Source organism: Vicugna pacos, chromosome 30 (genome assembly GCF_048564905.1).
Source record: "Vicugna pacos chromosome 30, VicPac4, whole genome shotgun sequence".
Classification (NCBI taxonomy): domain Eukaryota; kingdom Metazoa; phylum Chordata; class Mammalia; order Artiodactyla; family Camelidae; genus Vicugna; species Vicugna pacos.
In genome coordinates, this window is record NC_133016.1 from 13,306,133 (window position 1) to 13,323,659 (window position 17,527).

Below are 17,527 nucleotides of genomic sequence, written 5' to 3' on the forward strand. Positions count from 1 at the left end.
ATTATTAATAACCTAACTATGGTAGCAAGTATTCAGCCACTCGCACCATGATGACAAATCTTGCAGCTGCTGGACCAGGTCCAGAAGGGTGAGGTCACCCATGAGCCTTGACTCCCGGGCTCTGAGGCTGCCTCAAAGTGACAGAGGAGCCTTCGGTGGAAACGCCCGAGTGACGATTGTACAGAAGCAGCTGACCTCTAGGGACAGCTCTGGTAACCATTTTTTTCCTGGTAGAGGTACTGCCTTTCTAAAAAAGGAAAATAAAAAATCCCCCAAAGGAAATGAACAGTGACTTCTTTGCTGGACTAAATGCAGAGGTCGACACCCAAGAATAAAACAATGTAAAAAAAATTCCAGAGGAAATACTCTTTCTTCTTTAGAAATGTGAGCACTTACTTCGAGCAAACCAATAAGAACCAAGCTGACAAACAGGGGGGCAGTTCGTTTCATGAGCCTCAAGTATCGGGAAGCTTCACCCAAAGGCCCGGTCCTGACCTAAGGTGGCTGTGATCTCTGCAACCCGTGGTTTATGCTTTCCCTGGAGCTTAAACTTTTGACCTGTTGCTCTTTTTCTGGGTTTAATTGTCCTTTGTGATCAGGGGCTTATCTAATAACTCTTGAATGGAAGGGATGTATGTTCTCCATTCCAGAAGCAGCCTGGTATTAGTGAAAGATCTCAGAACTGAGAATTCATCAGGCCTAGATAAAGTCCTTCTCTGCCTCTTAGAAGCTTTGGGCAAGTGACTTGCACTGTCTCAGCACTGGTTGATCTCACTGGGAAAATGAAGCTAACAATACCTGCTCCATCAGATTATTATGAGGATTTCATGAGACAGTGTTTGTAAAAGTGTCTGATTATAGGGGCTACTCTATAAATGTTGGTGCCCACATCCTCTCTGTATTTATCATCCAGGCACAGTCGAATAGGGGGACACTGGCCTACCCTCAAAGAGCTTACACTCTAGAGGGGAGGCAGATATTAACCAAACAATCACAAAAGTCCAGTTGAACCTGGGTCAAGCTCTGTGACAAAGGAAAGGTGCAGAGTGCTCTGAGGGTCATAAGAGGTGTGGATGTGACAGCCAGGAAGGATTCTTTTAGAAGAGATGACTGGCCTGGGATCTGAAGGATGAACAGGCATTAGTCAGGGAAAGAGATGGAAGACTGTTTCAGGCAGAGGCCTCCAGACTGGGAAGAGGAGTGGATCATGGCAAGTGAGAGGGCTTGAGAGAACATGAGGACAGCTGGAGGCTACGACTGAGACAGCAGTTGGGGAGGCGCCTGACCTGGGGGCGTGCTGTTGGCTACCCTACCTTTTGTCTTTATTCCAAGGTCAAGGGAAGCTATGGAGGGTGGAGAGGTCACGGTTGAAGGCTAAACATTTCACTTTTAGAAAGCTCCCTGGTGCAGAACACAGATGATACTAGACTGGGATGGCGGTGATGGACATGGAAACATGGAGATGAAATGGAAAGTGTGAGTGAACATAAAACCCTAGGCATCACATGGTGTTCGCTCTATACAGGTTTATAGAACAAATAAGCAAATCAGGGGCATTTTTAATGTATAGCACTGATGGCTGGCCCAGATGTGACCCTGGAGCACATGCAGAATCATATGTGTGTGTGATTTGGCCATAAAAAGAACGAGTACATACTGCAACACAGACAAACCTTGAAAACATTATACTAAGTGGAGAAGCCAAACACAAAGACCACATATTAAATGATTCCACTTATATGAAATGTTAAGAATAGGCAGAAGCTCATAACACTGTAAACTAACTATAGTTCAATTTTTAAAAATAGGCAGAAGCTATAGAGACAAAGTAAATTAGTAGCCGCTAGGGGCTGGGGGACATGGGGGAATTGAAGGGTGACAGCTAAAGGGTATGGGGCTCATTTTTGAAGTGATGAAAGTGTTCTAAAATTGAATGTGAGACGGTGGCACAACTCTGAATGCACTAAAAGCCATCAAGTTGTACCCTTTAAATAAGCAAATTGTAAAAATTATATCTTAATAAAGCTATTATCAAACCATACTTATATTTATGTTTACAGGGGTGAGAAGTCCACAGCCAAAAACACTGCCACCCAGAGGGGAGGTTATAGCTCAATGGTAGAGCATGTGCTTAGCATGCACGAGGTCCTGGGTTCAAGTCCCAGTACCTCCACTAAAATAAACAAGCAAACAAACCTAGTTAGCCACCTACCCCCTCAACAGCTTAATAAAAAAAAAAAACAACCATGGCCAATAGAGTCCAATATGCTTGAACTCCAAGGCGCCCAGGGGAGGAAAGAGCCCCTGGTCGTTGGCCCTACTTTGACCCTGGGTTCCAAGTCCTCCCAGAGCAAATGAGATAGAACTGCCTGCAGACTTCAGGGGAGGGAGAGAGAGGGCATTTAATTTTTTCAAACGCCTCATTACTACCTGCTTCACTCTGTGGCTCTGGAGTGAAGAACTGTCACGTGACAGCAGCTGCCACTGAGCAGTGAGTGACTCAGGGAAGACAGAAACTCCTACTCATCCTCCAGGTCTCCATTCAGATGTCCCCTTCTCCGAGAAGCCTTCTGTGACTTCTAAGTATGAGTCAGGAGCCACTCCTGTCTTCCCACCTGCTTCCTCCCTTGAGGGCACTAACCCTCCTGGGACACGTTGCTTGTTCCCTTACCTGTGTTCCCCCTGAGCTGCCATCTCCTTCAGGGCAAAGCACCGGGGCTGGTTCGCTAGTTGTATGCCCAGCTCTGCTCTACGGGCTCGTGCATGGGACGTGTTCAGTGAGTTTTTAGTGAATCAGTGAAACAAACAAACACAGCCCTAAATCTGCTCAGAAAGAAGACAAAACCCAGCTTTCCAAAGACGGCTCAGGAAAGAATTTGCAGCCACAGTGGCCAAAGCAGAGGTTGGTCTGAGGCACGTGCTCGGGAGCCAGATGCTTTGTAGCGCAAAGAGGACAGGAATCAGCACGTGCAGATGACTTCACGCTTCCCCAAAGCAAGGATCGCTTTCACATGGCTCATGCTTTGGGAATCTCCCGTCCCAAACAACTCCAAGTTGTAACATCAGTCACACTTGACCTATCACCTTCTTGTCTTCTACACCGTGGGGGAGAAACAATAACCCACCAATGCTGATACCAAGGTGCTTTCTTTTATTTTTTTTTTTTCCCTTTCGATGCATCTGAATTTCTGGGATCTAGAATTTAAATGGGTGTCTCCCTGAGTGGGTCCCAATAAAACATTACCTAGGGAGATGAACACATACGAACCTCTTTCGGTTTCTTTAAAGCTATAGATTTCAAAATGCCTTTCATCAGCAAGAAAGTGTCATTTGGCATTATTAATGCCTAAAAAGCATTTGCATTTGATTGGAACACCTTGCATTTACCTCTGCTTTAAAAAGGCAAAGCAGGCTGCGCCGGGGCCATTGAGACCGTTACTTGTGCTTGGCTCCACCACAGCCCCCCTCTTTGGGGCCTCACTTTCCCTCTGTGTAAAATGGGTGGTTGGTTGAGAGTTTTAAGGTAGTTTTTGTTTCTCCAGGGATACTTCCAGTTTTGCTTGCTGACTTGGAAAATTTAGCTGCACCCTTGAGTCTTCCCTAGCCACAGTGAGAAACTCTATTCAGCTATGAGCTGTGACAGAGAACTAAGAGTGGCTTAAATACATAAAGTCCAGAGGGAGGCAGTCTGTGGGTGGGTGGTGTGGCACCGTGATGCCATCAGGGACCCAGGCTTTCGTATCTTTCTGGTCCAGACTCAACAAATGGCTTCCATCTTCAACGTCCCCTCAGATCCAAGATGGTGACCAGCTCAGCAGCTGTCACGGCCACCTCACAGATGAGAAGACTCAGAAAAAGGATGTGTTTACTTTTAGAGCCTCCCTGGAACATCTAACATTGTGCCTACACTTCACCGGCCAGAACTTAGTCACACAACCATTTTGCAGATGACAAAGCCAAGTCTGAGAAAGGTCACATGACCTGACAGAGGCACACAAATGGCTAGCAGTAGCAGGCAGGTAGACCCTGTCTCCTGACTCCTAGTCCTGGAATGGGACCACCTTACAAGATGTTGTTTATTTTGTTCCACAGGGGATGGATTAGCGTTCCGTGGAGAGGGACCGAAGGGGTGAGGCTCTGAGGCTCTACCAGGGGGACAACCAGCTTTCTTGGGGCCTGAAGTTTATACAACTGGTGGAGGGGGTGGGCTCTTTAAAAGAAAAAATAAAAAACCTACAAAATTAAAAACACAAAATTAGGCACAAAGCCTTGGAGGGTCCCTGAAGTTTAAGTATTTTTAGCCTCTTGGTGAACCTGCTGCTGGGGTCCCACCATGGATTCAAACAAGTCAGCTCCTCCAACCTCCATTTTACATGACACTCCTGCATTAAGGAATTGCAGTTAAAAAACAAAACTTTGTAAAAAAGTTTGAAAATCAGTGCTCTGCACTAGCTGTCACTCAGCATTGCTCAGGACTGGCCAGAGTAGCCAATGAAGTCACCTACCAGCATTTAATTGTCAACATTTTTGAGAAATTAAATTGTTTTAAGTGAGTCATAGACATAGGCTTGGGGAAGCTCAGTAACCTTTGACTCACAAGATGGAATTTGAATAATTCTTGATCAGGTGCCCCGCAATCAGATGTCTAGATTGTTTAGATTTTAATACCTGTGAATTTAAAATTTTCAAATGAAGCATACATTAAAGAGCCCATTTTTTTTGGCATGTCTTTTTGTTGTTTTTGTTTTTGTTTTTAAATTAATGGAGGTACTGGGGATTGAAGCCAGGACCTTGTGCACGCTAAGCATGCACTCTACCATTGAGCTATACTCTCCCCCTTTTTGGCATGTGTTTTAAATACTGGCATTTATTTCCATTAGTGGATGTGGGAAGGAGGGTGAGCTAGAATTCTCAGTGTGTGAGAATGTGAGGATCACCTTGGGATGTCCTCATCCTAAGGAAAGAGGAAGGCTAGAGCAACGAGCTTTATGCACCTTCAAATCACGGATAATCTAGAGAGAGTTGTCCTGAGTGGAGCGTGGGTTTTATGGGTTCGCTCCACCCCTTGTCTGTGGATTGTTCTTGCTTTCTAGAAGTGTTGTAGGACATTGGGGTCCACCCATCAGTGCTCAGGACCCTACTGAGAGGGTAACAAGGAAAAGAGGGGGAGAGGCATTGCCTCTGTAATGACGTTTCTCCCTCGTCTCCCCAGACCCCGGGACAGGTTTCCTTGTTTGATGCTCCAGGGAACTGGCGTGGGCAGAGCCTGATAGCAGACAGTGGTTCTTAGTGGAGGCAGCAGATTTAGAGGCAGCAGCATCAGGAAAGAAGGAGGGTACTTGCTCCCAGATATTAGCCAGCTCTGTCTGTGAGATATTGGGAGCTGGCCGCTGGGGACTGCCTGACTTATTTGAAGAATTTGTGGAACTCTGTGCTAGCGGGTCAGAGTCAGACCGGGGAAACATAGGAGAGGTGATTTTCCTGTCATCTCAGATTCAAATTCCGCAGTACCCGTCAAATGCTGTTCCAAGGGAAACCTGAAAGGAAACATTGCCAAAACCCACCCAAACCCCCCAGAACAAAACAAAATGAAAAAACCAAACCAAACCAAAACAAACAACAAAAATTGCCAGCATTTGTCTTGTTTAATCAGGAGACAGAGCACTGCCAAAGTGCCTCTCTATAAGCAGCTCCTGGTAACTCCCAATACTACAGCTTTGTAATACAGTTTGGAATCAAGGAGCACACATATGCTTTATTTATACACACAAACTCTTTTTCACTTTTCATTTTCATGTAAGAATATACTTGGGGGATTTTTCGAACAACAGCCCAACTTGGTCTCCCTGATTTAAAAAAAAGCTGATTATTAGACCACTGTATGGACATGGCCTCTGTTAATGGACATCAAGGTCACCTCTGATCTTTTGCAGTGAAAAACATGCTGCAATGAATATCTATGTACATTCACCTTTGTGTACGTGCTCAAATGCATCTCTAGGATAAATTCCTAGACACGAATTCTTAGGGCACAAGGCATGTATATTTAAAAATTGATATGTGCTTCTGAATTTCCTTCCAAAGAAGTTGTACAATTCGCATTCATACCAACAGTGTATGCAAACCCACGTCCATATAAACACTGCCAATGCAGTGCAGTACCAGACTTTTTTTTTTTTTTGGTTTTGGTTTGTTTTTTGTTTTTTTTTGGAGGGGGGTAATTTGGTTTGTTTGTTTGTTTATTTAATGGATGTCCTGGGGCTATTCCCTACCCTACCCCAGACTATTTTTTTTTATCTTTGCCAACATAATAAGTGAAAATTTTTTCACAGTTTGTTTTGTTTTGTTCTGTTTTGTTTGCATTTAGTTTGCTTTTCCTTGATTGGGAGGGATAACCACTCATGCTAGATGGCAGTTTAGGAAAATAAAAAAGGCAAAATTCATACAAAGCATAGGCAGCTCTAACTTTATGGAAAATTTGAATATCGGTTTTTCTATTGTTCCAGTAACAGCATCAAACTTAACTCAGGTCCCGTTCCTAACAGAATAGTTTTCTTGTACTCAAGTCACCATTTCCGGAATGAAGTAAATAAGGTCAAATCACAACCCATTAAATAATAGGAACCAGAGAGAAATAAGACGTTTTGAAGCCCTTAAAATAGTTGATGGGTTGTGATTGATAAGATGTTTCCAGAAGCTGATCTGATAAATGCATAAATATTCAAATATAGCAAATAAGTGGGTAAATCATCAGCAGAAGATACTATACAGCTATTAAGAATATGACTATGCAAACCACTCATTTATTCTATAAGAACTAATAGGCACTTGGGGTGGCAGAGCAGTCTTCTAGACCAAGAGAGACCAAGGAGAATAAGGGCCTGTCTTGGGTCTCAAAGGGCTCACAGCGCTGTGGGGAATGAGACAGGTAAATAGTTACGATAAAATGGAGTAAAATTTCTCTAGATGTTAGGTGCAAAGTGCTTTGGGTACTGCTCTCTAGGGGAGACTGGGGCAAGGCTTTCCCAGAGGAAGTCACTTGGGAAATGAGATTGGATCGATGAGAACATTTCAAGCAGAGGGAACACCAAGTGCTCATCAAAATGCAGTGAATTGCAAACAGCTTGGAATAGGGGGAGGTTAGGTCTTGAAGGATGAGGGATGAAGTTGGAAAGGTAAACATGTTTTCATGTCACGATGGTAAATGGTGAAAACAGAGCAAAAGACAATACATGCAAACTTCTTACAATTACATAAAATTAGGGCTGCATGTACGAACAATAATCCCAAGGTATTTTGGAAAACTGTTGATTAAAAGTCTAAATTATATGAATTTAGTTTAACTAGTGTTATTATTAATATATTGTTAAATACTTATATTATCATTACATATCCATATAGATAACAGGTTATTAAAATCTCCTCCTTGTAGAAAAGAAAAAAAGAAAAAGCCTAATCCCATACATTTACATGCTCATGGATGCAAAAGAAAGAGAAGTGAAATTTAATAATAGGCCTGGGAACATCTCTTGCAGGTTAAGTACGGGTAATAAACTCAGACACAGTTATCTGATGTTTAATGTTTCTTTTGCAATCCAATTTTTGAATTTAAAATGTTGGTCAGGAAAAAAAGCCACTAAGTAGTAAAGGAGGTGGAAAGCATATAAGTCAGAAGGAATTTGGAAAATTATTTGTGTAGAGACAACAGAATATATCATTTGTATCTGTTGTTTTAAATACCATTTAAAAGAAAGTGGGTCAGACTATTCGAAGCTGCTAATTTCATTTTTTGCAAAGACAGGCTCTGGTGAGAGATACCTTCTTAAAATGCTTACAATTCTGGAGCTGGTCTAGACTGACTGTGAAGAATTCGCCTTCCAACCGACTTCACCTTGACTGCCAAGCATGGGTTACAATAGCACCTAGAATGGCATGAATACCTTTCCACTGGCATTAAATGCTTTAGCTTAAATAACCACCATGCTTAGCAAAGAACTGAATACAGGCAGTATCACCTCCCTGTAAACATATCTTTTAACCCTTGGCTCCTTCAGAAAAAAAATTCTAGGAAATGAATTTTTAGTAAAATTGAGCTAGTTCTCTTGGCAGTCGCCCCAGCCTTCCTACCTGCATCATGGAAATGCACAGGAATGCTGCCAAGAAAGGGAAAAACAAAAAAAGAAACAGTTGGAGGAAATTATGAACTACAAAAGCTGAAAAGCTTTGTCACCCTATTTTAGAAGTGACTGTTTAATAATTTCCCCCAGCAGCTTGCAAGGTAGGGGTTTTGGTTACTGACAGGGAACGGCTCCTCAACAAAACCAGAAGGCTTATTCAACCTCACCTGGGGATGCTGAGAAAGTATGGCTGAGGCTGGTGGGATCAGGCCGCTGCCTGGACGAAGTCATTGATCAAATGACTCATGGAAGACACAGTTCAAAATCAATTCTCATTGCGCGCATGAGATACTTTCAGTCATTGCCCTGACAAGGCACCCTGAAATTTGGCACAGTTCTTTCAGAGAGGTCAAGGGTCTGGGCTTCCAAGTGACCAACTTCCTTTATCAGCAGCATCAACTGACTGAGTCTCAGTTCCCAACAACCAGGAAGGTGCAGAAGGCTGACTTCGGGGAAAGTCAGTGAGAAAAGGTTTGACCATGCCCATTTCTGGTGGGTTCCAAGTGAGATGAATTTTCAAAGAATTTCTCTCACCTAGAATGAAACTCCTTCACCTTTTTGTACCTACCCTGACCACATTACTTAAAATTGCCCCTCATTCTCCCACTTCTAATCTCTTAGCCCTGTTCTTTTTTCTTTCTTAAGTGATTTAAAAAAAAATTAAAGTATAGTTGATTTACAGTATTATTATTAGTTTCAGGTGTACAACATAGTGATTCAAAATGTTTATAAACTTCATTTAAAGTTATTATAAAATGTTGGCTATATTCCTTGTGCTATACAACATACCCTTGTAGCTTATTTTATTTTATACATAGTAGTTTGAAACTTTTAATCCCCTTCTCTTATCTTGCACCTCCCCTCTTCCTTCTCCACTAGCTTGTTCTCTAGATCTGTGGGTCTGTTTCTATTTTGTTATATTCATTCATTTGTTTTATACTTTAGATTCCACATAAAAGTGATAATATACAGTATTTTCCTTTTCTGACTTATTTCACTTAGCATAATACCCTCTATGTCCATCCATGTTGTTGCAAATGGCAAGATTTCTTTCTTTTTTTTATGGCTGAGTAAGTAGTATGGCTCTTCTTTATCCATTCATCTGTTGATGGACACGTAGGTTGCGTCCATGTCTTGGCTATTGTAAATAATGTTGCTATGAACACTGGGGTGCATGTATCTTTCTGAATTAGTGTTTTCATTTTCTTTGGATATATACCCATGACCTGATCATGCCAGTGCTATGGTCAAAACCTTTCCATTGTTTGCAGGTGCTGCTAAAGGCATGCTCCCTGCACCGCCCGCCCCCAACTACTTAGCCTATGTTCAGTTGACACCCCAATTCCCTTGCTGGTCTTACGTTTTACCACTGCACTCCCAGCCATCTGGTTTATCTATCCCACCGTCACTAAGCCAGCCCTGTGTTTTCTGGTTTCTGGACCTTTGCTCTGTTGTTGGGTTCAGAAAATTAGCACTGGAAGGAACCATTTGAGATTATCTGGTCCAGACCCATTTTATGGATGAGGAAATTGAGGCCCAGAGTGATTAAATGACTGACCAGCACCACCTAGTCAAAGACACGTGTGACTAATGAAAAAGAAACCCAAGGCAATATAGTGTTTAACAATATCAGTTGAATCTTTCATATACTGAAGATCAAATCTGTAGACCACTCTTTGAATACCCTCTCCTCACAACCCTGATCCATAAAAGTGTGAATTTTGAGTCCTATCTCAAGCATGGCCCCTTCAGTGAAGTCTCCCTAAAGTCCTCCCTTGGGAGTCTGAACTCTCAGGCCAATGACCTGAGCTCTCTGATCTGCAGGCAACTAGTTATTTGTCTGTGAGTCTTATCACTCCTATTACATTTTAAGCAAATTCTGATTCATCTTTTACTTTCCTCCATTCTTACACCACACTGTCCACAGCAGGTGAGCGGTAAATTCCGCAGAAAAGAGTTTCTGGCGCAGGGAGTGTAATATATATGCACTGCCGGCAAGGGTCGAATTCACGCGCCCAGACCCCAGCTAGCAACCATGCACGTGAGTCCACAATTTCCAGCTACACCGTGCACCCTGGTTCCTTTTGACTCCACACTAATAAAGGTGAGGGAGTTTGGTCTCAGCAGAAAGCCTGCTTGCTGCAATTAGTGGGTAGGTTTCCCGACTTCTTTTGGCGCCTTCTCTTCCCACACCCTCCGCGCGGCGAACCGCGACGCACATTCGGTGACCGGGCCGGGAACGTGACTTGGCATTGAGGGTACAGCTCTCCTTACCGAGGGAGCTCAGGTCCCGGGCGAGCCGCGGCCTCGCCAGCTTTCCGGGCTGGCGCGGTCACCGACCCCAAGCGGCGGCCAGGCTGGCGGGAAAGTGACACGGGACTGGCCGGGCAGGGTGGCGAGCGCGACTTCCAGGGACCGTCCGGGGAGCCGAGAGCGGGCCAGGAGAGGCGGGGGCGCGCTCAGGGCACGGCTGGGGTGTCCGCCTGCCGCCGGGGCGCACCGAGGGCGCGGGGCTCGACGTGGGCCACGTCTGCGTGCCCCGGGGCTCGCCGTCCAGCTCCTCTCCGCCCCCAGGAGAGGGAGGGCAGACGGCCGGGCCCGCCCCCAGCCCCGCCGCGCGAGGCGGTGGCAGCTGCCAGAGGGAGACTGGAGGCACCACCCGGGAGCGGAGAAACCAGTTTGGCCGGTCCCGCCGAGCGGAGGAAAAAGGGCGGCCGCAAAGGAAGGGGGCGCGGACGCGGGGCGGGGGAAGGCAGGGAGCCATTGGAGAGCTGCGAGAGCCGGAGGAGCCGCCGCCAACTGGACACGCTTCCCGGGGCCCCGGGCCAGCCCCGTGCGCCATGAAGCGCTAGCGCGGCGGCCAGCGCTGGGGCCGGGCGGGCGGCGGCGGGCAGGTGCGCAGCGAGCGCGCGGAGAGGCGCGCACCCGGCGGATGCCCCTGCCGGGGCCCAGCGAGCGCCAGGTAGGGAGGGACGCGGCGCCGGGGCCCCTGGTCTGCCCCACCCCGCCGGCCCCGCAGGTTCCCTGGCCGCCCCGGGGCGGCGGACTCCAGGGATCCGAGATGCCGTGGCAGCAGCTGCCCGCGCCCTCGGGCTCCTGAGCTCACACGGGTGGAATCTGCGTGGCGGTGTCGGGAGCCTTCGCGGCGTCGGGGATGGGGAGGCACAGCTGGTCGGGTAAGCAGCACTGAGGAAAAGGCCACGGGGTTTTCACCCGCGTGGAGTAGAGGGAAATCGCTGGAGGTGTTTGGGTTTTTCGCTCGTTTGCTGCGCTCATGCCTGGGCTTAAGCCCCGAGGATCCAGCTCGGCAAGGCTTGTGGGCACTTGAAAGCCGCAGGCTTCCCTATAATACCTGTCGTCTCTCTGGAAGCCCCGCTGGACAGGGTTCTGCTGAGGCCGATGCGAACGCATCGGGAAAAACTTTGGGTCCGAATGTTCCTTCCCCTTTGGGAAAGGATGGATCCCTTCCACCGCGCCTGCTGCGGGACCTGGTACCCTCCAGATATCTTCTGTGGGCATGAATGCAGGTTGGGCTGATGGGGAAGAGGGACCCTTTTTCCCGGTGATTGTAGGGCCATATTCGCCAGCTCCCATGGCACTGCCACTCCTCCCTCCCCCAGTTTGATGCCCGGTGCTGTCACCTCGTTGTGTGCCTGCGGAGAGGCAACTTGTTGGGGGAGGGGTGTTGCAGATAATGGCTGGTGTTTTAACCCCCCAACTTCCCCACTACTCCCTAAGTAAGAGAAGAGCTTGTAATTGTCCGCCCAGCTTCTCGGGGGGAGTGTGCGAGCCTGGTCCTCGCTGCGGGGAGGCTTGGATCGTCGACCTGTGACAGCTGTAGGGGAGGACGAGGGCGCAGAATCGGGGAGGGGGTTTGACACGCCCGAAGAAGGGCAACCTAGCTACATTTCCGCTGGGTGAGTCCCCCTCAACCCGCGCAGCCCCTGGCGTGTTCCAAGTCCTTCTTGGGTAGCTCCGGACGCCGCCAGTTTCCCCTGCCGGAAACTGCCGTCCCTATTGGCTAAAGAAAAGATTCTCTCCCGTCTTCCTGGTTACATTGCCTTCAGATTTCTGCCTCCACTCCTTGAGAATTAACTGCAACAACACAGGCCAGGTACTTGATGATCAGCAAGCGTGCAGTAGGTTATGGACGAAGGTTAACTACGTGCAGGAACAAAAACTAAAAATGACGTTTGCTAAAGTCTCCAGTGATGGTCAGCACAAGCGTAGATAAAAAGAAAAAACTCAAACTGTGAAGTAGAAGTTCTAATTTTTATCGTCTGGGGAGCACTCTTGTGTGAGATCTAAAATGCCGTTCAGTAATTCTGAGCCTGTTGTTGAAAGGCCTTATTAAAACCTATTATAAATGCATATACTGCGCAAAAGATGATTAATGATTATTAGCTGATGCTGATTACTTTCTAGGGGAGAAGTCTGCCTGCCTGCAATTACTCCTCTGAATCCTCTTAATGGTGTTCATTAAATAGTGGAGGCTTCCTTGTTCTGATTTGAGATAAGAAAACTTTACCTCTCTTCATTTGCCATTTTCTAATGACTGTGCTTTGGTAATTTCTAGGGATTCTTTGTAATTGAGGCGTTAAAAGTGTGAGTTGGTAAAAAGTCCGCAGGTGTAAGGAATCTGCAGGTGAACAGCCAGTTCAGAACTGGTTCTGTTTCACCTGGATTTCTCTGGAATCTTGGCACTAGGAGTACTGACCAGATCTGGCTGTGGAATGTTTCCCTGTCTGCCTTTTCCTCCTTCCTTCCTTTTTTCCCTTCCCTTCTTTCCCTCTCTTCCCTCTAACACAAGGAGTAGTGGAAAACTTGTGGATTTCGAGTCCCACAGATTTCAGTTCTTTTACGTACTTTAAATTGTATTGTCACAATTCATTCTTGTATTTCTTCACTTACTTTAAAAATTGTACAACCTTAGATGAATTTCTAAATTTTCTGAACCTCAGTTTACTCATTTGCTGGGAAAAACAAATTATCAACCTCCCTGGGTTGCTGAGAGCAATAAATAAGAGAACAAGTGAATTGTTCCTTATATATAGTAGGTGTTTGGATGTTGTTTTCCTATTTTCTTTATTAATGGATATATTTTTTTAAAAATTAGTATGATGTCCAGGTATTTGACATATTTTAAATATTCTATTGCCTTCCTAAAGTTTGAGTTCAATTTTAGTATTTGGTAAACAGTCATGGAATCTAGGTGATCCTTATAACTCACTTGAGTGAGATTTTAATCTACTAGTTACCTTTGCTCTTTAGTTTCAGTCATTGTTAAAAGAAGCCTATGCTCTTATGAATGCAGAGAAACTTGCTTTTTAGATAGTAGAACAAGTTTTATAGGGTCCATTCATGTCCTCATGTCCCATGTCTCTGAAGAGAGGTGCCTTTGAAGTTTCTTAAGTGCTTAAATTTAGAATTTGCTTCTGTCGCTGCTTCTCGATTAGTCCCCTGGGAAGTTTTTCTTTGTGGTGTCTTTGGGTGTCTTGTGAGTTTTCAAGTCTGCTTGTTAGTGTCATTCAATTAGATGAATTGTTTTCGTGCCTGTAGGTGCTTTGTTACTTATTAAGATAAGTAAAAATTAATTTGCCTCCAGCAGAGTTTTATTAACACAAAAAGAAGATAGCTTTATTTTGTTAACCAAGTTACTCCCAAATCCCCTTCCCTGTGCCCAGCTAAAAATAATACCCAGTCTGAGACCTTTTGACGTCTGGTGTATCTGAAGAGCTGGCATTATGGAGGAAGCGTCTAGAAAGCATATATAAACCCACACAGACACATATACATAACAATCTTCTTTCTTATTTTTATTCTTAGCAAACAAAGGGACTTTTATCATCTGATCATTTAGGAATGCATTAATACTTTCCCTGATTCTTCTAAATGCATTACACTTTTAAATAGACTGTTGTCAAAACCATGCACAATGGGAAAAATGTTTGATAACTGGTTCCATGGCAACTGAGTCCAGAGGCGCCAGTAAGGGGTTGGTAGCAGGTGCTTTGGCATCCTTTGACCTGGCTTGAAATATAACCCAGGGTAACTGACTTAATCTTTCCAGCTTCAGTTTCCTCATCTGTGAAATGGAATCATAATAGTACTACATCACAGCGTTGTGTGACAATTTCCAAATGAGAGAAGTTAGTTAAAGGGGCTTAGCGCAGAGCTCAATAAAAAGTGGTCGTTAATATGACTGTCATGTTGTTGGTATCATTGGGTAAATATTCATGGCTCGTGCAGCTGTTGCCTTTCCCCTAGACTACGCAGGAGACAGGCATCATTCTATTTGTTAGTATTTATTTTGCAAACAGGTGCCTCTTTGCACCGGGCATTGGCAAGAAAGAATGCCCCAGAGAAGGAGAGGGCTTCTGAACGCCCAAATCCAGGGCTTGGGTTCTGGAGCACAGATATCGGGGTGGGGGGACAGTGGCATGAAGGACCGGCGTGCTCAGTGACCTGGGGATGCGCACACTCTGTCACAGCCAGGAGGGGCGGCTGCCCCCACCCCGGGCGTGCTCTCCTCCTCAGAGTGGAGGCCCCTGGGACATACTGAGTGCTGCTGGGTCGCCTTTATCCCCCATTTCCTGTCTGTGTTTCACCTCTTTCACCTCTGTACTCTTGTTTTTTTGTTTTTTTAAATGACTCTTCCTTGTTCACAACTCAGGAGTTTCTGAATTTTGAATCCTTTTCAAAGGATTCATGCTCTCCGCGTGGTATCTGAGTGGTGGCGCCTGGTATGCGTTGCTAATGACAGAGACCCTTGGTACAATCCCATTCATCCATCCATTCGTTGATTTAAAAAATGGCTTGAGCATCTTCTTCAGGCACCACACTGGTGATTACCTCCCTGCTTCACGGAAGCCTGTGAGGTTCACAGAGGGCCGGGGTTGTGTCTCTCACTTTTCTTCTTTGGTGAGAAAGTAGATGAGGCAGTCTCTCTCTTCCTGCTCAGGGCCTTGTCCCTCTCTGCATGGAGAGATGGTTGCCTTAGACCCTGGAGGGTGGCCCCCACCACTTCTGTCTCTGAAGCTCTGTGTTCATTTTCAGTCTTCACGTCCACTGACTCCTGGGGGTCATCCTTCTGTGGTGATGACCACGTCCCCCTAGCGTGACTGAGAAACCTGGCATTTCTGCAGTGAGTACATGTGTAGCCTGACCTTTGGCTAGCAGCTTTGGTCTTTATTTACAGGGCTGTCATTTATGGCTTTGTCTCTTTGCGGAATGGCATTTGTTCACCAGAGTCAAGGTCTGTTTGATTTAGAGCAAGGGAGTGTTTGAAACCAGTTTTCTAACCTTTACTCAAATGGAGTCGAGCTGGAATACCCTCATGGGAAGTCCTCAGGCACCAAGCATCGTCCTCTCACAGCTCTGAGCTTGCTGCTGGGGGAGGCTCCCGTGGGTTGGATGCATTACTCGTTTTATAAAGTGTGAGGTGACTTGTGTACAAATTCTTCCTCGGTTTTCCTGGGACGCAGACCATTCTCTGAGATCAGTATCTGATCTGTGGATCCGGAAGAAACATTTAACATTCTCTACAAGAAAATGGATAAACATTTGACTTGGGTGGTTGAAATATTCACTCATTGAGGAGATGGGGGGAGTTGTATGTTTCACACTGGAAAGATTGGCCTGACTACCGTGTTGGAAATAAGCGTGTGGGTCTCTAAGCCAGGCACTGGCAGATGCTATAGAAGCCTCCAGAATTTTTAGTAAAACAAGGAAACTGTGTGGAATTTATCAGCTGCTGAGATGGTGAGAATTAAGTGCAAATCTATACACTGTTTTTGGTTCTGGAACAACTTTGGAAGGAGAGGAGGTTCCTCATGATCTCAATCTACAGAAGTTTATTTCATGAGAGTTTTGTTTTAATTGTGGTAAAATATTTATAAAATTTGTCCTTTTAGTCATATTTAAGTGTGAACTCAGTGGCATTAAGCATATTCACAGTATCGGGCAGCTGTCACGACAATCCATCACCAGAATTTTTTCATTATCTCATTTGGAAACTCTGTACCCATTAAACTGTAACTTCCCATTTCTTCCTCTCTGCAGCCCCTCATAACTTCTGTTCTACTTTGTCTCCATGAATTTGTTTGTTCTAAGGTACCTCATCTATGTGGAATCATACAATATGTATGACTCCTTTATGATGCTTATTTTACTCAGCATGATGTCTTCAAGGTTCATCCATGTCATAGTATGAGTCAGAATTTTGTTCCACTTCCTTTTCAAGGCTGAATAATATTCCATCGTATACATAGACCACCGTATATTTTGTTTATCTATTCTTCCGTTGATGGGCTTTTGGGTTATATCCACCTTTGGCTGTCGGGAATAATGCTGCTATGAACATGGGCATATGGGAAACTCCTGTTTCTTCACAGGCATTGTGAGATCTTACTCAGTTTTGTGAGTTTTATCTTTTGTAGAAAGTGGTTAAGATGGGCCAGGGACATGTGGTATTTGATATCACACTTTCCTCCAAAACACCTTGGAGAGAAGAACGTGGGGCACTGTGGGGAGGCTGGATGCCTTGAAGACACGTGGAGGGCAGCCACGTTTCTCCTTTTAACCACAGCTGCTTGGACGAGTCCTTTGGCATCTCCATCACCCCATCACCCCATCACCTGTCGCGGCCCATGGTGTGGCCGATGCTGCTCTGTGTTGGCTGGGTATAAAAGCTCAGAAGACCTGGCTTCACCATCTGGAGACTTTTGCAGCCCACAGCTGCCTTTCAGGGAGGACTCTCTCTAGTGGAGGAAAAAAATCCTTATCTTTCCTCCAAAATTGACTCAGATTAAAGAAAAAGAACTTTTTTTTTTTTTGGAGGGAGGGTTAGAATGGGAGAAAAAGTGACATTTAAATGTTTGAAAAATGGAATACTTAAAAATCAGATTGTTTTCTACCTTAGGGTAGAAGCCATGGTTTTCAAAATAAGCTTCAAGGCAAGAGATGAGTTGTAGACTGTGGGTTGGCAGAAGCATCAAATGGTGCACCTGTGTTCTAATGTGCTCATTTGTAGCACAGGATAAAAACCAGAAGCCTTTCTATCATGGTTAGATGTTAGTCTGTTAGATTAAAGACATCTTGATCTGTATTTTCTAGAGGAAAATAGACTAGGTGAGGTTTCTGCTCACACGGTGCCCTGAAAATTAGCCAAGATAAGGATTTGCATATTTAAAAAGCAGGACTTTTGTAAGTTAAAAAACACATATGCAAAACCTTCAAGGAAATATACACAAAATGTTATGATAAATCACAGAGAAAAAAATGTGACAGTGAGTGTGTATATGTCCATGAATGACTGAAAAATTGTGCTGAACACTGGAATTTGACACAAC

The 17,527-nt window shown here is 45.1% G+C and overlaps 1 protein-coding gene across 3 annotated transcripts in view; it reads left to right on the top strand.

Annotated features, from left to right (window-relative positions):
- Nucleotides 1-10,815: 10,815 nt before the first annotated feature.
- The window catches only part of ATP8B1 (ATPase phospholipid transporting 8B1), a 100,828-nt gene continuing 94,116 nt past the window's right edge, over nt 10,816-17,527 (top strand). For 2 of the 3 annotated variants that reach the window (XM_006205747.4, XM_072952151.1), the window contains exon 1: nt 10,816-11,139. The gene's annotated coding sequence lies outside the window, so the exon portion shown is untranslated. Of the gene's footprint in view, nt 11,140-11,251; nt 11,354-17,527 lie in introns of those variants that run through there. The other variant, XM_031692405.2, reaches the window with a different exon arrangement.